The sequence below is a fragment of the Sus scrofa genome, chromosome 8 (assembly GCF_054392235.1).
Source record: "Sus scrofa isolate SSC_HxYL_T2T_F1_AM1 chromosome 8, Sscrofa_HxYL_maternal_Yorkshire_Landrace_v2.0, whole genome shotgun sequence".
Classification (NCBI taxonomy): Eukaryota; Metazoa; Chordata; class Mammalia; order Artiodactyla; family Suidae; genus Sus; species Sus scrofa.
The window spans coordinates 90153032-90176493 of NC_139390.1; the positions used below are offsets into that span (position 1 = coordinate 90153032).

General features: G+C 37.3%; 1 protein-coding gene across 7 annotated transcripts in view; it reads left to right on the top strand.

Moving 5' to 3' along the window:
* LOC100525237 (uncharacterized) overlaps nt 1-23462 on the top strand; it is a 151594-nt gene that overhangs the window by 19367 nt on the left and 108765 nt on the right. For 4 of the 7 annotated variants that reach the window (XR_014812882.1, XR_014812887.1, XR_014812883.1 and 1 more), the window contains one exon: nt 5971-6015. The exons of 1 other annotated variant lie outside the window; for it this stretch is intronic. The gene's annotated coding sequence lies outside the window, so the exon portion shown is untranslated. Of the gene's footprint in view, nt 1-4892; nt 4963-5167; nt 5355-5970; nt 6016-23462 lie in introns of those variants that run through there. 2 more of the 7 variants (XR_014812884.1, XR_304986.4) reach the window with 2 other exon arrangements.

The window sequence follows — 23462 nt, forward strand, 5'->3', positions numbered from 1 at the left end:
CTAACATCCTGACTCCCTTGATCCTTTGCCTGTTGGCTGCATTCACCTGGAAAGCCTCCAGCTCTAGACAAACCCAAGGACCCTTTTCTCCCAAGTCTCAACTCAGATGGCGCTTCTGTAAATTCAGGCATGTGTGTTCCACTTGGCTCTCCACAGTGCTCAGCAACCTTACCATGTTTTCTAACTCTGTTTGTTTTTCCACTTTGCACAAAAGCTATTCTAAACTATCTTCACTCTTCTCAAATCTTCAGCCCCTCCTCCCCTGCCTCTTTATTATCAGCATATGAACTTGCACCCTGTATTATACACATAAAAAGAGAAACCATCATATGGGATTTCCCCCAACTTTCCTTCCTCCTCCGTTTTGTCACCAGACAAAACATCTGACTCCTTAGAATGTCATGTCCTCCACCTGAATTTCATCTCTCCTTTATTTAACCTGTATTTCAACCTCTTCATCTTTACCGCTCCTTCTTATCAAAACGTTAAGTGTGTAAATATTTAAGCCATTCTTTAGCCCCATATTTCCCTGTGTAGTCATGTGCCTTCTTTCTCCTCTTCTTCACAGCTGACTTCTTGACCTTATTTTCTGCTGGCTTCTCAACCCATTCCATTCTGGCTTCCAACTCCAGTGCACCTCCATAGTGGTTCTGCTCATCTCGCCAGTGGTCTTCCAGTTACTATATCCAAATAATGCTTTTCTGTCCTCAACTGCATTCCATAGAGCTGACCTTTTTTTTTTTTTTTCTTAAAATATTCTTTTCTCAGGGAACCCTCCTAATGTAGGAGGTTGGCAGGAATGTAAGTTGGTATAGCCACTATGAAGAACAGTGTAGAGGTTCCTTAAAAAACTAAAAATAGAGTTAACTATATGATCCAGCAATCCCACTCCTGGGCATACATATGGAGAAAACTCTAATTTGAAAAGATATATGCACCCCAGTATTCTTAGCAGCACTGTTTACAATAGCCAAGACATGGAAGCAACCTAAATGTCCATTTGCAGATGAATGGATAAAGAAGATATAGTATAAATATACAATAGAATACTACTCAGTCACAAAAAGGATAAAGGTTGATAGTGTTATTTAGTCCTAGTAGTGCCATTTGCAGCACCATGAAAGGATCTGGAGATTATCATACTAGGTGAAATACGTCAGACAATAAAAGACAAATATATGATATCATTTGTATGTGGAATCTAAAAAAAGATGCACATGAACTTACAAAACAAATAGACTAACAGATTTTGAAAACTTGTGGTTACCAAAAAAAAGTGACAGAGGTTTAAATTAGGAGTTTGGGATTAGCAGATACAAACTGTGTACATATAATGGATAAACAACAAGGTCCTATTGCACAGCACCAGGAACTATATTCAATATCTTGTAATTGCCTATAATGGAAAAGAATATAAAAAAGAATATCTATCTATCTAAGCATAACTGAATTATTGTATATCTGAAATTAACACAACATTGTAAATCAGCTATACTACAATTAAAAACTATTCTTTTCCCCTTTTTTCCGTGTGAAGACACATCCCAAGTTTCCATTTTTCTTGCTGTTTCTTCTTAAATCCTTTTAGCTAGATTCTCCTCTGATAAGCCATTAAGTATTGTCACTCCTTTAAATTCTGTCCAAGCTCCTCCTTTCTCTTCATGTATAGTGTCCCCTCTCTAGCCAATCTTACCTATTTCTGTGTGGCTTTAATTTTCACCACTATGACAAAATTCCAAATTTATGTATGTAGACCAAATGTCTTGTAGCAGGAACTCCAAAAGCAAGTTCTTAACATCATAGACATTCTCAGTAAAGTGATTACTGTACCACTCACTCTATTATAGATTTCTTCAATATTTAAAAATGCTTTTTGATGGTTTCAATACTTTTTTTAAAAAAAAGTATATTCTTATTTGAGGAATGAAGAGACATGAATCCATTTCTTCCTTTTTGTTGTACATACATGATAGTCATATAATAATAATTACTTTTTTTGCCTGCACTCACTGCTTTTGAAAGTTCTCCAGCCAGGAATTGAACCTGAGCTACAGCAATAACCCAAACCACGGCAGTGACAAGGCCTAGTCCTTAACCGCTAGGCTATCAGGGAATTCCAGTGATCAATTACTTTTAAAATCTATCGTATGATATCACTTATAATGTGGCATCTAAAATGTGACACAGATGAACTTATTTGTGAAACTGAAACAGATTCACAGACATGGAAAACAAACTATGGTTACCAAGGGGGAAAGGGATGCGGGGAGAGAGAAATTTAGGAGTCTGGGATTAGTAGATATACATTACTATGTATAAAATAGAGAAACAACAAGGACATACTGTATAGCACAGGGAACTTTAATGTCCTATAATAACCCCTAATGGAAAAGAATCTGAAAAAGATTATGTATATAAATATTATTTTATTATATATAAATATATGTATATTTTTAGATTCTTTTCCATTATAGGTTGTTATATATAACCACTTTGCTGTACACGAGAAACTAACATATTTTAAATCAACTGTACTTCAATTTAAAAAAAAAGAAAAAGTCAACAATGCTGTGAGTTATAAACACAAAAACAAAACCATCAGAACTTTGAGCACTCCAACTAAGCCAAAAGAATGCTTTCTAGGAATTCTGTCTTAACTTTTATCAATGCTTTCGTGAGGAAATGGTACCACAGAGGATATGTATTTCTTATATTCACTTATTTGCATACATATGTTTATATCTAGATAACAATATGAATAGAAATCTAGTGAAGTGAGATGAGCTTGAAATTTTCACGTAATGAAAGATGCTCCAGGCTGATAGTACTTTCTTATTTGATATCATTGCACACTTGCTGTTTATATGGAGGTTAATGTCCATGTACAGAACAAAAATAAAATGGAGATGAGTTACTTTTACAACATATGGTCAGATAAACTCAGCAGCTATCGTCTAATCAAGAACCACACAGAAAAATGTGTGTTTTACTTTTGCTTCCTCACTAAATTAATATCCACTGGCAAAATCAGATTTCCATGTCTAGCCTACAGTCCTGCTGATAATACAACCTATGGTAGAGGGCAAACATTGACTCATATATTTAGAAAAATAGTCCCAGTCGATTCCCTAATAATAGATCTTTATGAAGCAGGAGGAAAACTATGAAAACCAGAAGAATCCTAACTTTCTTTTTTTGGCTGCACCTGCAGCATGTGGAAGTTCCCAGATCAGGGATTGGACCTGGGCCACATCAGTGACCCAAGCCGTAGCAGTGACAAAACTGGATCCTTAGCCACTAGGCCACCAGGAAACTCTGAATCTAACTTTTAACTTTCATTATTCAATATCTGACAGTCAAATCAGGTTTTATATTGTTACCAGAGCCAATGTCAAGAGGAATAAAGAGGAAAGTCTTCAAGGCAGTAAGAAAGTTGAGTTTGTCATCACATTACAAACATGTAGAATAATTTTTAATGGATACCCATTTGAAAAGAGCCTTAAGAAAAACAAAGAAAAGCCTTGCTCATGTTTCAAGTTGAACAAGTAACATTACTCTGAATGAGAGAAGTAAAGGGATGTATAAAACTTTTTTGACTCTTTTCTCAAATGCTTTGTGTTATGAAAACCCCCTGCATGCTTTTTCTCGAAATGAGATCCTCCTCAATTTAAACCCACGGGCTTTTAAGGAAAATTTAATAAACAAGTGCTTTCCTGGCCAAAAAGAGTTCTGTGCTATGCAAACGATGAAGGGAATCATGACACAAATGCTGAGTCCTGCTGGGCCAGGTTTAATTCCAATCCCTGGATAGCCTGTCCGCACACAGCACAGAACCCTTTGGAAGTCAATGAGAGGAAATTAATGTGCCACCCAGAGCAGAGAAAATTGAAATATGCTGAATTAATGTTTTGAATCATAAAAGTCACTCAAAGAAAATTCTTTCAATGGGGTGCCAACCCAAGTCTGGTTTTATAATTTTTATAGAAACCTTATTTTTTTTCCTTCTGAGAGGAAATTTTGGTTTTTCTCAGAAAGAATGATGGTACTACTTTATACCCCCAGAATACAATGTGAACAAGCTTATTTCAGAAACAAATCATTTTTTTTTTCTTATTACAAATGAAATACATTCTCAGTGTAGAAAATGTAGAAAATACAAAAAGGCACAGAGGAAACAAAAATCACAATAATCTCATTCTATCCTGTATGCCAAGATAAAAGCTGATAACCTTTTGGTATACTTTAAAAAATTGTATTGCTTTGAAGTCCTAAAGCAGGTACCTGAAAAATTTGAGTGTGTTCTCTTCAAACAATTGATCTGTATAACTTTAAAATCAATTTTTAAAACAGACACTTCAAAACGTATAAAAACAAGTTGGCAAGTAGTCACTTTAGAAAACTATGCTAATGCTTCCTCGGCTCACAGAATTTAGTCACTTTCTTGGAATTTCCCTCAGAACCAGTTTATGAAGCACAAGAAAAAAAAATCATTTTGTCGTTTTATAACCTAAATACTTCTTTTAAAATAGGTCATTTTCTTCTATTTTTTCTTTTGTTTTTTGTTTTATTTTTCAGGTCATCTTTATCTGGAGAAGCCAAGCAGAGCTTACTTATTGATCAGTTGTGGGAAACAAAATTTTTGAGAAACTATTGTGGTTTTTATTAGTGTATTTAAGCTAGGTTCAACCACAAACATTTCTGCTAATGTGAAATGACATCTTGCATTAATACTCCCAAATTTCATACTAGTCGTTGGTTTCAAACTGTGCGATATATCCGTTCTGTCACATTTGTTGAAGAGCAACTCAGCAGTTACAACAGGGACAAATTTTAAATTGAGTTTTCAGTGCTACACTGATGGAGGCAAACTTTTTTCTTCTTTTCTCCTTTAGAGATTTGTCATTTCAAGCACAGAAGTTCCAAGACTTCTTGAAAAGTCTGAGGACTCAGGGAATTGCACAAGTATGTCTTAGTTGAAAAACAGTGAGTGGCATGCCGTTGTGGCTGTGAAGGAAAGACTGGATGTGTGCTCTCACACATCTCTATTTATAATCACTCTGTGTACTGACTGACTAGTTAGTGGATGTGGTGGTTGGGTAATGAGTTTTTGTTTTCTTTTTTTTTTCATGCTCGTAAACGCCAACCCGTGCCCTCATCTGGTCTTCAGTGTCAGTATCTGGTTTTCAGCATTTTAGCATGACAACCTTTTGAGAACAAAAATATCAAGGAAGACTGCCTTTTTACTGTGACTGTGAGAAAGCGACATTTGAACTTCTGAGCTGTTGGACGCTCATCTGTAAAGAGAAATAACAAGAGCAGTTTTTCAGATTGATTGTCAGGATTAAATGAACTGCGTAAGCAAAAAAAGTCTGTATACTGATGTTATCCTACTGATTTAAATCTCTATTATCCCTTCAATAAATTCTTTTGTTACCACCCATTGGTGAACTTAACCAAGGTTTAATTTTTTAAAATTTTTGTGTGACCATGCCTTGGCTCTGGAGCTGGTTTGCCAATACCTTAAAGATGAGAAGATAATTTGTAACCCCCTACTGCGTATCACATATAATAAATACTTGGTACAAAGCTGTCCATTGATTTTCTTGGTTTAACCTTGCCATTGCTATAAAGAAAGAGCCTGCACATCTAATTTATTACCGCTGCTACTTTAACTGTGTTGTGGCATCTGGAGAAATGATAATCAGCTGCAGCTTTTTTCCCCTCTTGACTGTGTGATTCAACACTGTGCTGTCATCATCTCCATTAGTAGCCATCCCACATGACTCAAAGAGAAGGATGGAAATGGGTCTCACCCAAGACAATATAAAAGCAAAGATAATACAATAAATTAAGACTTAAGCTAAAACTACAAAAGAAAAGTGGTGATTCTGAGAAATACAGATGTTCAGTTTTTGACAATTTATTCCAACTATCCCCTCAACCCCATCACACATTCTTTTTTCCTTCCAGAGACTATTTTCTGAATGAAAGGGTGGAGGTACCAGCATCGTCTTGGTGAGTGATGGCCCTTAATGATAGTGTCACTACTCCGTGTGTGTCTTCTGAACTATCCTGTGGAAATTATGATGCTATTAGCCAAGAATCTCCTTGTAATGCAAGAATGTCATGTACAAAGTAGGGCATCTGGTTTAAATTAGTAGCACCCTGACAAAACTAAATCACTTTATGAACGAAATTATTGCCAAACATGAGTATTTCTGGTTAATTTACACCTAACTCATTCAAAAGATGTATCCTTAAACTTCTTTGTGAAGTAAACTAAAAATCATCTATCAATTTAAATTTGGAAAGGATACTAACACTTATGTGCTTTACCAAGGCTAAATCTTAATTGTTTTCTTTTCCATGGGGTTCTTTAATATGCAAAGAGAAAATTCAATCTTGAGTCAGAAGTCACATTCTAAAGAAGTCATTTCATTTAATTACACTTACTTTTGCTGCTTTGAACTTTTTAATATTTTATCCGCAAAATATCAACAACTGATGCTTTCCTTTGCTGCTTTCTAAAGATAATGGCTTTTTAAAATAAATGTTTTAGCATAATTTAGTACTTTCCTCTTTTGTGTTGTCACTTTTCCCATCATGATTGTGCTTCTTACATGGTTCTGCAATTTTTTGTTCTTGCTGTTTTCCCTTCTGCTCATGAAGCGGAGTGATCATATCCAATTCTTTTTTGTATCCTCAGTGGCTGGTATATTTCCTGTCTCTTTTTATCTGAAATTTTCCCTACAAACTAGAGGGGAGGGAAATAGTGCCAGCCTCCTTCATGCCAGAACATGAGGCAAGAGGTTCAGGATATGATTAAGACCCAGATATAAGTTGGGCAGAGTGTAGCTAAGAAATTGGAACAAGGGGCTGTGGGAATTGTAGTCAGGACTTGAAAACAGTTATCCTTCCATCCCATGATGAGGTATTCAGAGAGCTCCTGGGGAAAGAGGTCAAAGGACCTCAGAGTCGTGCAGGTTTTGGTTGAGGATGGAGGCCTAGAAAGCTTCTGGATAATTGTACAGCTTCCAGTCAGAGTCAGTACCATGACACACCCATGGAAGTGCGCTGCCAGCTTCCTCAAGTCAGCCCTGTCTGATCGGCCACAGAGGGTTGGAGGAGGCAGGTGAAGGGGGGGGGGGGAAGGAGGAGACACCTAACCCAAGCTGGACCAATTCAGTTCTCTCTCCCAGGAGTGTGACCTTTAGATTCAGAGGCAGCGTGTTAGTCCCTGCCGTGGCCGAGAGTGAGATGATGTAAACCAGGAAGCTCAGGAGCAGCAATCTTTTGCATACTGAGCAATCTTTTGCATACTGAGCAGCGGGGAGACCTGGAGGAAAATGAGGAGTCTGTGAAGAAAAGTGAGACACTGAGAGAACGAACACTTTCTTGGCTTCTGAAAGCTTTCCAGTTACTGGCTTTAGCCCTTTAAGAGCCCCATTACTCTTGGTTTCCATAAAATATGTCTGTCTCATTTCAGTAAGTTGTGTCTTTCAATTAACCCATCTTAGTGTCCTGACTAAAAATGGGGGTGGGCATTCAAGACCCCTGCAACTGCCTTTGCAGAACTGAAGGACTAGGGCTTAATCCTTCCTTGTAGTTCATGTTTTCTTTGGATTCTTTATTCTGCATTCCTTTAGTGTTCCTACAGTCAGTTCAGAGCATGGCATTTTTGCATTTCTGGTTTCCAGACTATTTTCAAATTATGTTCTATTGCATTAGTATTTTCTAGAGCACTGCGTGTCTCAGGTTCTTAGAGTGTTCTTAGAGTGTATATAAGCTCATTAACTACCCCATTGGGGCTGAAGTCTAATCGTGTGCCACTCTGAGGTCTTCTCTTATCCAAAGGAGGCCCAGGCTGTGAATGGCGAAGCAGAGTTGAGTTAGGGATCTTGTCCCTAACCTGCCTCTTTCCCTTTTTAGGCCAGTTGAGGGACAGTCCTTGACAGGATTGAATTCCAAGTTTGTCTGTCTGTGAATTGAATAAGAAATAATAAATGATAACTTTTCTGTAGGGATAAGTGTAAAATAATCAGATCCTAGGAATTAGTGCTGGGATGTCTTATTAAAGATTTTTTTTCTTTTAATGATCTGGAAAAAAAAATAAGTGAATGATTAGATCTCTAAGTTCCTAGATAACACAAAATTCTTTTAGAGAAGTAGCAAGTTGGGACATTGTCAAATTCAGGTTTACAAATTGTAGCATGGTAATACAATTGGGAAAAAATACCTCTCACAATTTGGAGGCTCTGAGCCCTCAGAACTCAGAAGAGAGATCTGGAAATGCTTTGCTACCAGTGGAATTTGGCACTCATTAGACTTCAAATTTGTTCATGCTTTTCATGTTAGTAGCTAATGGTGCATTTTTATTCTATGCCTGACAGTGTGTTAGATGCCTTTGATACATAATCCCATTTTATTCAGAAAGGCAATTCACTTGTGTGGTTTCCTACAGCTCATATGCATAGGGAGACAGACACGGAGGGTAAAGCTAAGTGAATCATCTCTTCATTCAGTAAATGTGTGTCCATTATGTGGTAAACATAATCTAGATGCTGGAAGAATACTGATGGACAAAACAAAAGAGAAAAAAAATCCCTGTCTTTATATAGCTTATATCTTAATGGGAAGAGACAGAAAACCAGCAATAGGTGATAGTGCTATGGAAAAAGAAAAAAAACATACAGCAGGTAAAGAGGAATAAGAGTGTGGAGGTGGTAGGAACATGAGTAGCGATTCTTAAGCTGAGTGGTCAGAGTGGGTCTCAAGAAGAAAGTAACATTTACTCAAAGATTTACAGAAGTGGGGGTTGCCCATGTGAGATCTGAGGGAATAGTAATTCAGGTATATGTAAAAAGAATGTCAAGGCTCTAAGGCAAGAACGTGCCTTGTGTTTTCAAGGAAAAGCAAAAATGTCAGTGTGATGGACCTGGAATGAAGCCAGAGAGGTAGGGGTTGAATAAATGCATATCATGGAGCTCTCTGAAAGCCATTGTAAGACTTTCTGGTTATACTTCTAGTGAAATGGAGAGGTCACCACAAAGCGTGACAACTATGCTTTTCTGCTTTAACCATTTTTTTCCAATATTCTGGTGATGTAAGCAGAGAGAGAAGACCATGTTAAAAGAAAGACTGTGACTCAGAGCAATAGAAATTCTCCCTCCTATCCTCACCCATCCTCATCCATCCCTCTGCCTCTACCTTAGAAACATTTTATTTCCTCACAGTTTCAACAGGTGGACATTTATTTGGATTTATAAATCATTTTGTTATGCAAATAGTGTTTTGGCACTTTTGGAATCACCTCACCTACATATAAAATTGGTCTCTTTTCTACATCCAGTTGAGATATATTCTTCTTTTTTTTTTTTTTTTTTTTTTTTTTTGACAGTGAAGGTGGGAACCAGGGAACTCAAGGTCTCAGGGACCAAGAGCACTGCCTCAAGAAACCACACGCTTTTATTGTGCTCTTTAGATGAGATCAAGTGAGGAGGGGTTATGGGTGGAGGATATATGGTTTGTTTACTATTTTATAAGTTCTTTTACTATTTTAAAGAGATATATTCTTTAAAAAAAATTCACCCTCATTATCAGTGAATCTGTTTTAGGAGTGATATGTCCCTGAAGGACAAGATTCCATTTGTTCCCTGGTAATAGAAGTGCTCACGATCATGTGAACTCTGCTCTTGAATATTCAATCTTAAAAATGCTGTATCAGCCATCCCCTATTTTACAATAGCTCTAAATATTGAGGACACAATAAATTTAGAAGGGCAATAAAATAGTCTTTATGGTAGGCAAAACATAGCTACTCAGTAAATATTTGACTACTTTCTCTACTGATTACTGAGCTGCAATTCTCCATGAGTGTCTTGCATTTCTGCAGGTCTTTGGAGCAGAGGCACTGAGTACCTTTATTTCAGAGTATCTTGTCAAGGATATTTGTAGTGAACTGCTTTGGAAGATATAGTATCTTCTTCTGGAGCAAAAGGTGGTTTTGTTTCCTATCTGGTAATGTAAAGATGCTGTCTCTTTCTGGAGCAAAAGGTCTGGGAGACTTAACTGCCCATTATAAAAGATTTGGGTTCCGTCGCTCCTGTGACACACTCAGTGTATGTGTCAGTGTCAGTTTACTCCGTGGGAACTGGAGCCTGGGAAACTAAAAAAAAAAAAAAAAAAAAAAAGATGCTGTTATTCCAGCTACTGTTATGGATGTGAGTAACAAACTGTCTTTTGTTTCTGATCCAGGAGTGGCATATCTCTGCCAGAAACCCTGGCAGGATAACTTGTTAGCTTGCAGGTTTGGTAAAATCTCAGACCCTTCACATTTCTTGACATACTCTTCATTTTCCATGAAGATTATAACAACATAAACCTTACTTCATTTCTGATGCATTATGCATGTGCTTCATTTATTATATTCTCAAAAGAAGGTCAAAATGTCTACCTACGAGGGCTGGCAGTTCCTTTTTTAGACCAGTTGCTCCCTCGTACCAGATGAATTAGCTGAAACTCTTGGTTTCAAGTTTGCAGAAACTAATCAAAGAAAAACGTCCTTATTTATATATGTAGGAAATATACACCTAGAAAGGTGTTGGGATAGCGCCTGTAGGAACCAGCAGTTGAAGAACGAGGACTGAACGCTCAGCATGTGTCTGTCCTCTGCTTTTTTCTGGTTCTCCTTCTATATTGATGCAGTGTTCTCCTCCTTTCCATGGCAGGAGGGACATTGCAATGGCAACCTTAGCTTAGCAACTTGAGAAGAAAGGAGAATTTGCCCATATTGATTTTGGGATGTGTTGTAATATGTACTCCTATAGCTATTAGAAATACATGCTGAGACTGAGGTCCATTGAAGGAGGAGAGGCTGAATAGACAGAATAACCTATTCAAACTCAAGAGTGGGTTTACTCCTGGTGAGTTAGTGCCAGCTGAGCTTTGCCTGGAAATAGCTATGTAGAGCCTATTGGACGGATGGATGTAGCAGCAATTGCAAGTCACCTAGAAATGATAAAGGACCTTAGGGCACTGGGATGTCACATTAGCATTAAATAATATAGTGATGTACTATGTGAAATTTTTTTTTTTTTGACTGGCCTGCAGCATACAGCAGTTCCCAGACCAGAGATGGAATCTGAGTCACAGCAGTGATAGCACCAAATCTTTAATTGCTAGGCCACCAGGGAACTCCTGAAAGATTTTATTTTAGCTTTCAACATATAGTGTTTAGTTGTTTAGCATCTTCCTAAGGGCATCAGATGATATTACTATGCTTATTTTACTTTTTGGATAAATTATCCACATTATAAAGAATTTAGTAACCTGGAAAAAGACCACAGAGCAAGTCAAGGGAAAGCAAAGGATGAGTATCCATAATTTCTAGTTTCTGATGCTGTACTTGTTCAATTAAGCCAAATGGCTTTGGCATTAGAATCCTAAAGCTTAAGGACTGAGTGTCAGAAAAGTATACACCACCTCTTCTTTCCTGGGATGGTGATTTTTTCTCCTTCTTCTTCTTCTTTTGCTTCCTCTTCTTCCTCTTCCTCTTCCTTCTTCTTCTTCGAAATAGTATTGGTACCTGGTAAATATAATAAAAAAAAAAGAATCCAATTATTTCATCTATCATTTTGCTCTCAAGATAGATGACCTCAAAATTCAGAAACTACGTGAAAGTGGTGATAGATGAGCTTTTGAATTTTGTGCCCATATTTATAGAATTTTGTTGTTATTCTGTGATACATTTGCATTAATATATGCTAAGGGTGGATGAAATGCTGTAAATTAATCTTTTCAGGTGATTTTTAATATCAGTGTGAGAACTGACACACAAGACAATTCGGATTGTTATAGCTTGTTTTTAATTTTCAGCTGTGCATATGACTTGGCTTTTTTTTTTTTTTTTTTTTTTTGGCCACTTGGCTTTGTGCAAATATTTACATCTCAATGACTACATACTTCATAGCTGAGTCAAAAAGAGAAAACCGATCAAGTTACTGTGTGATGTATCTTAAAAATATGGCAACACAGAGGAATTTAGTGTTGTTCTGGAGCTAGTGCTCACTGACTCATGAGAACCAACCTTAACATCTCCTTCAGTATTGGCAAAAGAATGGACCTCCAATGATGTTCACATCCTAATCCCTGGGACCTGTGAATACCTTATGCAGTAATAAGCAAAAGAAGTTCTGCAGGAGCAATTAATGTAAAGGATCTTGAAGTGGAGAAATTATCCTGGATTATCCAGTGGGTCCAGTCTAGTCACATGAATTCTTAAAAACAGAGAACCAATCCTAGCTTAAGGTCAGAGAGAGCGATGATGGAAAGAAGGTCAGGAGATGTGGTTGTGAAAATGACTTGACCCTCCATTGCTGGCTTTGATGGTAGAGAAGGGGGGGGCAAGGAAAGTGGGTGGCCCCAAGAAGCTGGGAAGGGCAAAGGAACAGATTCTCCCCTTGGGATTCCAGAAAAGTATGAAACCCTTTTGACACCTTGATTTAACCTGGTGAGCTGTATGTAGGTCAGACTCCCAGCACACAGAACCATAAGGTAATATACTTGTGTTGTTTTGAACCACTAAGTTTGTACTATGGCAGCACAACACTAAGTTTTAATGGCAGCAATGGAAAACTAACGGCAATACCTCCCAACTCTACATTTGGTTACATCACCCTGCTATCTTAAAATCAGCCATGGTGGGGTTATTTACATTGCTGAAATACTACAAAATAGCAATTTATTTTTTTCCTGAGAGCTAGTTGTTCAGAATTTTACAGCACACCACTGGAAATAATTCCTCTTCGTTAAGGTTACTCGAGCAAAGTGAGTTGAATAAGTGTCTAACTCAATTACTTTGGGAAATCAACTTGTAATTTGAGGAGGAAAATGCCGTTCATTAATATAAGGCGGTGGTGAGGGTTACACCTTGTAGCCTGGGGGAGGGAGGTGGTAGGAGAGTGGTGATGGGTCAGGAAAGGGACACTAACTAAAACCTTACTTCATTTTACTTCTGTTAACAAGCTTGAAAGGTCTAAATTCATTTTCAGGAATTTGTTAACTTTTGTTAATAACACAGGAATTTTGGAAAAGCCAAGATAATGTGGGACTTAGGCAACTCCCAGGAAGTTGCCCTGATCATGTTACATACCTGATGTTTGAATTTCTTGCCAAATGGCTTCCTGTTCTTTACGTGAACACCATAAGTGAATGGAAATCAAAGTTGTTTTACAGCTTTGAATAGCTGTGATTAGTCGATAGTTTTGTTTTATACTGAGCTATCATCTGATTCAGTTTAACTTTAGAAATAGGCTCAGTCTTGCCCTCTGAGACTATGTACATCCAATCTAAAGCCAATCCATAGTCACAGAATATAGTAGAATGATTATTTGTTCAGTACATCATACTTTAGTTAATGAAGACCCAGGTTCAAGGAGCTTTTCTTGGAATGTTCCATCACACTGTCAACTAGGTAGCTAGAAAAAGTGCAAGATAAGGAATCAAGAGACCTGAAATCAAAGGGGTCAGCCACAGTGCTATCTAGTGACCTAAGACACTTCAATAGCCAATATATACTGAATGTAGGCTGGGTTCTAGGTACTATACTAAGCTCTCTGGATACAGTGAGGAGCAAACAACGATCCCACCTTATGAAGAGCTTACATTCTAATGGGAGGGAGACAGACATTAAGGGGTAAGCCTGATGAATTACATGCCTTGAAGGTAATAGAGCCCTGAAACAAAAGGAGTAATGGCAGAGGATAAAGAGTGATTCAGAGTGCTGAAAGGAAGGGTGATTTGAGTGGCAATCTGAAATAGGAAGGTCTGGGTAGGCTTCATTGAGATGATGATATTTGAGTGATAATGTGAAGAAGGTGAGGGAGTCAGACCTGTGGATATGGTGGAGAAAGTGCTCCAGGGGGAGGGACCATTCAGTGTAAAGGCTCTAAGGTGGGAGTATTCCATTTTCTTATGTTAATTTTGGATGTATATAGCTTTCCCATTCTTTTACTTTTAACCTATTTGTATCATTACATTTATTTATTTTAAATTTTTAAATTAAAATATAGTTGGTTTACGATGTTGTGCCAATTTTTGCTATACAGCAAAGTGACCCAGTCATACATATATATTATGTATGACTTTCTTATATTATCTTCCATCATGGTCTATCCCAAGAGACTGGATATAGCTCCCTGTGCTATATGCAGGACCTCACTGTTTATCCATTCTGAATGTAATAGTTTACATCTACTAACCCCAAACTCCCAGTCCATCCCTCTCTCTCTGCCCTCCCCCCTTGGCAACCATGAGTCTGTTCTCTATGTCTATGAGTCTGTTTCTGTTTTGTAGATAAGTTCATTTGTGCCATTTAAAAAAAAATTCTTTTTAGGGCCGCACCTGTGGCACATGGAAGTTCCCTGGATAAGGGTGGAATTAGAATTGCAGCTGCAGGCCTACACCACAGCCACAGCAACACGGGATCTGAGCCACACCTGTGACCTATGCCATAGCCCATGACAATGTTGGATTCTTTAACCCACTGAGCAAGGCCAGGAATCGAACCCACATCCTCATGGATGCTTGTTGGGTTCTTAACCTGCTGAGCCACAACTGGAACTCCTGTGCCATATTTTAGATTCCACATATAAATGATGTCATATGGCATTTGTCTTCCTCTTTCTGACTTACTTCACTTAGTATGTTCTAGTTGCATCCATGTTGCTGTAAATGGCATTATTTAATTCTTTTTTATGGCTGAGTAGTATTCCATTGGATATATTATTTTTACCATATTTAAAAGGGAATTTTGGTGTAGACGGTCTTATTTTGTTATCTAATCTAACAATACCTGCATTGCATTTTAATTGGAGTTTTAAGATTATTTATATTTAAATAATTAGCAGTATGGCTGAATTTAAATTTATCATCCTTTTATTTGCTCCTCTTATCTTCTTTAAACATTTCATTTCCTGAAGTCTTTTGGATTGAGCATTTTAAAATATAGTATATTTTACATTTACTATTAACTTATTTTCACTACTTTAATTTTATTATAATTGCTAGAGTTTACCATATGGATCTTTATTTTTCTTTTAAGTAATTTTAAAATAAGGGAAACTATTTTGTATTTCTCTATGTTTTTATTTTTTATTTTTGGCATTTTTCATTCCTCTGTATAGGTTCAAGTTTCATCAGAAATCTTTTTTTTTCCCTTGAAGAACTTTCTTTAACATTCTTTATAGTGTAGTTTTTCTGATGTAAATTCCTTCAGCTTTTAGTTTTCTGAGAAAGTTTATTTCATCTTTAGTTTTGAGTGCTATTTTGGTAGATATAATAGGCTAAATTGACAGTATTTTCCTTCAGCACTTTAAAGATCTTATTTCACTTTTTTCTGGCCAGCATAGTTTCAGACAAGAAGTCTATATCATCTTTATTTTTGTTTTCTCTGAATGTAATACAGCTTTTTTCTTTGGCTTTCTTTAAAGTTCTGAATCATCACTGGTTTTTAGAAATTTTATTGTTTTATTTCTTGGTATGTTTTTTATTTATGTTTATTCTGCTTGAGTTTTATTGAGGCTAGTGGATCTTTGGGCTTATAATTGTACAAAAACCTTAAAACATTTGCTATGATTTCTTTAAACATTTTAATACATATATTATATTGCTTGATATTATCCACAAGTCTCTAAGGCTGTCATTTTTTTGTCTTTTTTTTTTTTGCTTTTTGTGATTTATTATAGTTTCAATTGCTAAGTCTTTAAGATCACTGATGTTTTCTTCTACAGTATCAATTATGCTATTAATTAAAGTCAGTGAAAAACATTTTTCTATATATGTATATTTTACACCTTCAAAATTTCCATTTGGTTCTATTTTATACTTTCATATATCTCATCATTATGCTTATATTTTTGTTTAAGTCTTTGGGTAAATTCAGCATACTTACAAAATCTTTTTTTGAAATCTTTGTTAATTCTATTCATCTGTAATTTCTAGATCTATTTCTATAGTGTGATATTTTTCTTATCATTATAGGTCACATTTTCTTGCCTCCTCATCTATCTAATAATCATGTGTTTACTTTGAGTGCTGGATTTTGTTATCTTCCTTTAAAGACTCTTGGATTTTGTTATGGGTGGTGGTGAAGTGACTTTCAGATTAGACTGATTCCTTTGAGGCTTTTTTAAAAAGCCCTTTAAGACACAAATCTAGAGTAACCATTATTCTAGGAAAAAAATTTAGCCCTGCTGCTGGGTTGTGATCCTTCTATAGTCTGTGTTCAGTGAGGTTTTTCCATTCTAACTGGAGGGAACTTGAACAATTCCAAGCCATGTGTGAACTCTGGGAATGGTTTGGCTTACAATTCTCCAACAGTTTGTTCTTTACCTAGAACTTGTTTTTGCCTGGCCTTGTGGAGTTTCACCTTCCATGTGCACATATTTTAAAAAGACTCAAGGAGGTCCCTGTACAGATCTGTGGAGCTCTTTCCCTATGAAGTCTTTTCTCTCTGGTACCCCTTGCCTCCCCCCAAATTCTGGCTGACTCTGCTGTTCTAAATTCCCATCTCTGCCATCTCAACTCAGCGATACTGCCAATTTGGGTTGTCCTCCTTGTGCCATGGTCTAGACATTGTCTTCAACTGGAAGGAAAGATTATGAAAGAGGAGACAGTCCTTAGGGAGTTTATTTTTACCCCTCCTTTATTGAGATATTATTGACATATAACATATGTAAGTTTAAAGTGTACACCATGATCATTCAATGCGTGTATCTATTGTGAAATATTTACCACAGTAAGGTGAGTTAATACCTCTACCCTCCAATATAATTACCACTTTTTTGATGATAACATTTCAGATCTCTCTCTTAATAACTTTCAGTTATATAATAACATATTGTTAATGATAGTCACCATGCTATACATTAGATCCCCAGAACTTATTCATCTTAGAGCTAGAAGTTTTCCTCATTTCCCATTTTCCTCACCCCCATGTCCCTGGTGACCACCATTCTACTCTTAATTTCTGAATGAAATGATTTTAGATTCTCTGTATAAGTAACAACATAGAGTATGTGTCTTCTCTGTCTGACTTATTTCACCTGGTGTAATGCCCTCAAGTCTTGTCCACGTTCTTCATGTTCCTTCTTTTTTTATGGCTGAATGATACTCTGTTCTACCAACATAAGGAAGTTCACGTCTATGGTTAGTTTTGTAACAGTAAAGAAAAACACAAAACAAGCAGTATTGAAATGTATAAAGCTTTTTAAGCACCCTAACCTTAACCTTTACTACTTTGTTCAAGATGGGTGGTAGAGGAGTTCCCGTCGTGGCGCAGTGGTTAACGAATCCGACTAGGAACCATGAGGTTGCGGGTTCGGTTCCTGCCCTTGCTCAGTGGGTTAACGATCCGGCGTTGCCGTGAGCTGTGGTGTAGGTTGCAGACGCGGCTCGGATCCCGCGTTGCTGTGGCTCTGGCGTAGGCCAGTGGCTACAGCTCCGATTCAACCCCTAGCCTGGGAACCTCCATATGCCGCGGAAGCGGCCCAAGAGATAGCAACAACAACAACAAAAAGACAAAAGACAAAAAAAAAATAAAAAAATAAAAAAAAAAAAAAAAAAAAAAAAAGATGGGTGGTAGAGAGCAGTAAAAAGAAGCTTGTCAGGAATCAGAAGCACCAAGAAGCTGTCCTGACCTTTGCATGAAACATTATGCCACTAATTTCCCCCATGTCTCTCAATAGTCTGTAAAAGTAATTTTTAATACAATTTTATATTAAAATTGTATTTCAATACAATTGTGCAACATATCAAAAAAAGCTAGAGTGTATACACATCTCTTATATTTGATAATTCTAAATGTTTCTTTGTATTAAAAAACTATTAATGACTTTATAATTTAGAGCATTTTAGTAAGTGTGCCCCCCAAATCCTGCCTTTGTTATATTGAAAAATTCTAATAATAGGGCCATAATTATTATTATAAAAATAGTATCTCAAAATTAAGGATTATATGTATTTTAGGACTATAAACTGGTATGGAAATATATTAAGGGAGAGAGTAAAAGCTGGGCCTCCGTAAGGCTTTAACCTGGAAAATAATTGCTGTGAAATGTTCAAAATTCAATTCAATAAAAAAATTCACCTATTAAGATCATTTGTCTGCACTTAATTTTCAAATTCAATTAAAAAATATTTAAGGGGGCATTGATATCAGACTAAATCCAGCCCAAGAGAAGGTTTTTTTTTTTTTGTTTTTTTTTAAGATGTTGTGGTCAAAGTAATAAATGTTCTAAAAAATAACTTCATTTTTGAAAAAATTTAAAGCAGACAGATCTAAGAATTTTCTGGATTTTCACAGGCTTAATTTTTCAGCTCTGTGGGTAGAAAAGGAAGGCTGTAAGACCATAATCAAAAAAGGTCACAGGCAGGTTAACTTTAAGATTTCAGGCACAGTAAAACTGCAATTCTGCTATTTTCATGCTGCTTTGCAATTTTCTGGTTTGAGTATTGGGTGCCTGTGAACTCCTGACAGGATATATTTTTTGCTTCCACCTGCTCACATGAAATGTTTGCTCAACTGCCACTTCTCCACAGGAGATTTTTAATTTTTTTTTGTAAGAAATTATTTTCAAAAGTACCTCAAGAAATACTTCTTTATTTAAGAATGGCAACCTTACAACTATAAGATGTATCTTATGTTGTGTGCACATTTCCTGTTATAAAATGGTTGACTAAAGAGATTGCAAGACTAAGACAAAGTTTAAAGTAATTCTAACTGTTCTCTTCAAGGGTAGCCATTTGTTCTCGCTTCCAGACACTTGACTGTGGGGCAAGGACATCATGGTTGGGAGTGGAGAGAGTCTGCAAATTAGAAAAAGATTTTAAGATAATCAGAAGATGGAAAATAGATAAGTAATATTAACTCCCTCTTGGGGTGAGAATGAGAATTAAGCCATAAATGAAAAACAAAGCATTGATGACCAGGAGCTAGAACTTCCTCATACATCATTAGGTATGTTTCAACTTGAAACACATTTTAGGACCATACTTTTCTTCCCACACTTCCAAACTTCGAGCCTGCCCCCAAACTTCCACTTCCTCCCCTCACCACTAGAGGGTAGTGGGGAGAAGAAGGAGAATCACCAATAGGGGGATACAGTGGGAAGGTCATTGTTCTGGATGTCCCAACACCTGGACTGGTACCAGCTCAGCTCTGAGCTCATTCTGGAATAAAGTTTAAGTCACTCTGCTTCTCTGAACCTCACCTCAGGTGAGAACTAGATGGTTTCTTTTAGTTCAGGAGTTTGGTGACTCTGTGTCTGAACCACTCATTTCCCAGTTAATTTTGGCCATGGTTACTGTTTGGCTCTGACTCTCTTTCATCTAAATGATTTCCCTCCACACTCACTGTTGGGCCTTGACATCACCGGTGGCTCCTTTCTGAGCCTATCATTGTGGATGTAGCAGGCAGCAAAGACACCACCAATGACAGAAGAGATGTTGTGAACCTAGAATCATTGGGAGGGACTTCAGAAAGTTTCCCTAAGTATTATCAGAGGGAAGGGAAGACCAACTACCAGCCTTCCCCCTTTCTCTTTTCTCTGCTAATTGGATGATTTAGTGGAGATTCTTGACCCCTTTCAGTCTTGGTTTTCCCATCTGTGAAACTGAATAATCACCCTCCACATCCTCACAGCGTATTTTTACATTGCATAATTAAGGCTTGTAAGCTTTGGGGTTTTGACTAGAGACATTGTAGAAGTGTAATATGTCACTATAAATAATTAGAGCATCTGTGTGCAAAATACCCTCAAAATAACAATATCCTTTCCTGGACACAGAGAAAGAGGAGTGTGGAGATGCATAGGGGGAAAATGAATAAGGAATAAGAAATAAAGGGGATGAGTTCCCGTCATGGCGCAGTGGTTAACGAATCCGACTAGGAACCATGAGGTTGCGGGTTCGGTCCCTGCCCTTGCTCAGTGGGTTAACAATCCGGCGTTGCTGTGAGCTGTGGTATAGGTTGCAGAAGCGGCTCGGATCCCGTGTTGCTGTGGCTCTGGCGTAGGCCGGTGGCTCCAGCTCCGATTCGACCCCTAGCCTGGGAACCTCCATATGCCACAGGAGCAGCCCAAGAAATATCAAAAAACACAAAAAAATAAAATAAAATAAAAAGAAATGAAGGGGAAAGCAACAACAAAGACATGTAACAGAATGGAATAAGGCAAAAAGAAAACAATATTTCAAGGTCAAGTAGAAGAAAAAGAGATGAGCGTGGTATCTGCAGAGAATAACTAAAGGGACAATTTGTTCAGAATTTCTTAGGATTTATAACAGCTGTGATAGTTATTACAAACAAAATTAAAAATAATAGATAAAATATAACAGCATGTGTAGCAGGTAGAATCCTATCATGGCCCCATGATCTAATTATGTTATGTGGCAAAGGGATTTTGAAGATGTAATTAAGGTTACTTATCAGTTGATGTTAAGGTAAGAGATGATCTGATCGAGCCTATCCTAATCACAACAGTTCTTTAAAAGCAAAGGGTTTTCTCTGGCTGGTAGGAAAAGAGAGAGCCCTAGAGATGCTCACTGGCTGGGAAGAAAGCAAAGGTCATATGAACTGCCTATGGGGGCTCTGTGGGAAGCCCCTAATAATGGCCTATAGCCAATAGCCAGTGAGGAAGTGGAAATTTCAGTCCCACAACTATAAGGAGCTGAATTCTACCAACGGCAATGTGACCTTGGAGGTGGATTTTTCTTGGAATTTCCAAACTCTGATGACTGACAACTTGATTTCCGCCTTGTGAAATTCTGAGCAGAGAACCCATTTACCCAAGCTGGATTTATGACTTAGAGAACTCAGAGTCCATAAGTGGGTATCTTTTTAAGCTGCCATTAGAACATCAGGATAGTATCCATGGTAATACAAAGTAGAAATAACTGCATTATAACATCACTTGTTTAGCTAAGACACTTATAATTCATGTCCAGGCCTCAGTTAAGGTGGAAATTTGAGAGTCACAGAAGTAAGATTGTGGGTGTTCTAACATTGATCACAATAGTCAATTAGAACAAGGATAGATGAAATCTTAACATAACCCCAACAGAGATCTTATTTGACACAATTTTAACATTAAAAAGTAAGAAAACTGTTGCTGTACATGTACAGATAACATTTTTGGATGTGTATTTGTAAATTCATACATGTTGAGGAAGTGTTCAAAAGAGCTTTTGGGGCCAACTGTTTTGAAAGGAGGAAATTTTTTTGCTTAATCATACGACATGCACAGATTTATTTTTGTGAATTTCAGTTTTCTTTAATTAGATTTCTTTATAGCAAACTCTTCCCATCGTCGAAACTTTTGTTGACAAGTAGCAAAATGGGCTTATTTGAATTATACTGTCTCCGTATGTTTTATTCTGTCCTTGTAATGGAGCAATTGCCAAACAGTGAAGGGACTAAGGAAAGGAAATCAAAGACAGATTTAAAGAGGTGAGATCCTGCTGAATAGCATTGAGAACTTTGTCTAGATACTCATGTTGCAACAGAACAAAGGGTGGGGGAAAAAATGTAATTGTAATATATACATGTAAGGAAAACCTGACCCCCTTGCTGTACAGTGGGAAAATAATAATAATAAAAAAAAAAGAGGTGGAAAAACTAATTACTGTGTTCCTTCTCTTACAATCTCTAGCACTGATCTTCCTGTTTTGTTGTCTCATCTTGTACTAAATATCAAGGGTCTGGTTAAGCACCATTTTAAGAATTGAGTAGTAAATTTTCTTGGTGTCCCTTCTAATGTGAATAATGCCACCATTCCCTCAGTTTCCAAAACTTCAAACCTCTGAATCATCTTTCGCTCTTCTCCATCTTCCTCTCCTCCTTCATCTTCTCCTTCCCTCATATCCTATAATTTGTTATCAAATTCCTACAGAATTCTCGCCCCCCCGCTCTCCCTCCCCCCTTCCCCTCCTCCCCCTCCTCCTTTCTAAGATTTGCCAGATTATCACCATCACCTTTTAGGTCATTCAGTTGTCTGATTTCCTATCATAATCCACTCTTTTTTTTTTTTTTTCTTTTTGGGGCTGCACCTGAAACATCTGGAAGTTCCCAGGCTAGGGGTCAAATTGGAGCTGCAGCTGTGACCTATGCTACAGCCACAGCTACACTGGATCCGAATCACATCTTCCACCTACGCCACAGCTTGTGGCAATACCACATCCTTAACGCACTGAGTGAGGCCAGGGATTGAACCTGCATCTTCAAGCACACTGTGTCCGGGCTCTTAACCTGCTGAGCCACCATGAGAACTCCTCATAATCCATTCTACAAATAACAGGCAGGATATTCCTTCTGAAATATAGTTCTAATCTTCTTTTTTTACTCAAAGATTTGCAATATTTCCTTTCACTCACAGAATAAAATACGAACTCCTTATTTTGGTATTAAATTCTTCCACAATACAGACCCAATTATTTTCTAGCCTTTTTTTCAGTACCATCTATACATATTCCCCATTCTTTAGCTAAATTAGATTCCAGTGTCCCCTGCAAATATGAATTTTGGAACCAAGTGGGTCTGTAATTAAATCTTGATTCCACCACTTACTGGCTATGTGAACTTGGACAGTCTTTGAAATCTCAATTTTGGCATCTGAAAAATGGAGTGATAATATCCCTTACAAAACAAGCATTGTGAAAATTAAATGTGATATGTATATAGATTACCAGGCATAATGTCTGGCACATAAGTGCCTAACAAATGACACTTTTCACTGTGATTTTTTTCCTTCTCTTCTTCCCTCTCATCCCCTTGCCATATTTTCTGTATCTTATTCACACTTATATTCTTATTCTCATACCCGATATTTTCTGTGGTTGTTTGAGATGTTTTCTCCACAAGGAGTGCCCAACACTCCATTTCTGCCTATTTCACTATGTACCATCCATTGTAATGACTTCCCAAATATGTTCCAGTGTCAAGGATGGGCAGTCTAGTCCAACCATGGCACCTCTCTGTCCTTTGCAGCGATTGGCTTAGGAAACTTTATGTGGTCCAATCCTGGCCAATGAGATATAAAGGGAATCTGCTGATAAAGGTGTTATCTTTCCAGTGAAGGAAACGGCTCCCCCACTTCATTTGAACATGGCCATATCTGGATGTGATATTTGAACCACTGCCACCCAACCAGAGATGAAAGCAAAGATGAAGGATGAAAGGTGGAGAAGGCGGTGGAGAGAATTTGACCCACACTATGAAGTTACTCATGCTGAGCCTAGAGCACGCTCTACCTCTGGTCTTCTTGTTAAGTAGAACAAAAATCTTTTGTTATTGAAGCCAGTCAAGCTGTAGCTCTCTTCTTGCAATCAAAAAGAAAAAACATTTTTTTTTTTTTTGTAACTATGTTTGGGACTGGGGGATGTTAACTAGACTTGTTGTGCTGATTGCTTCA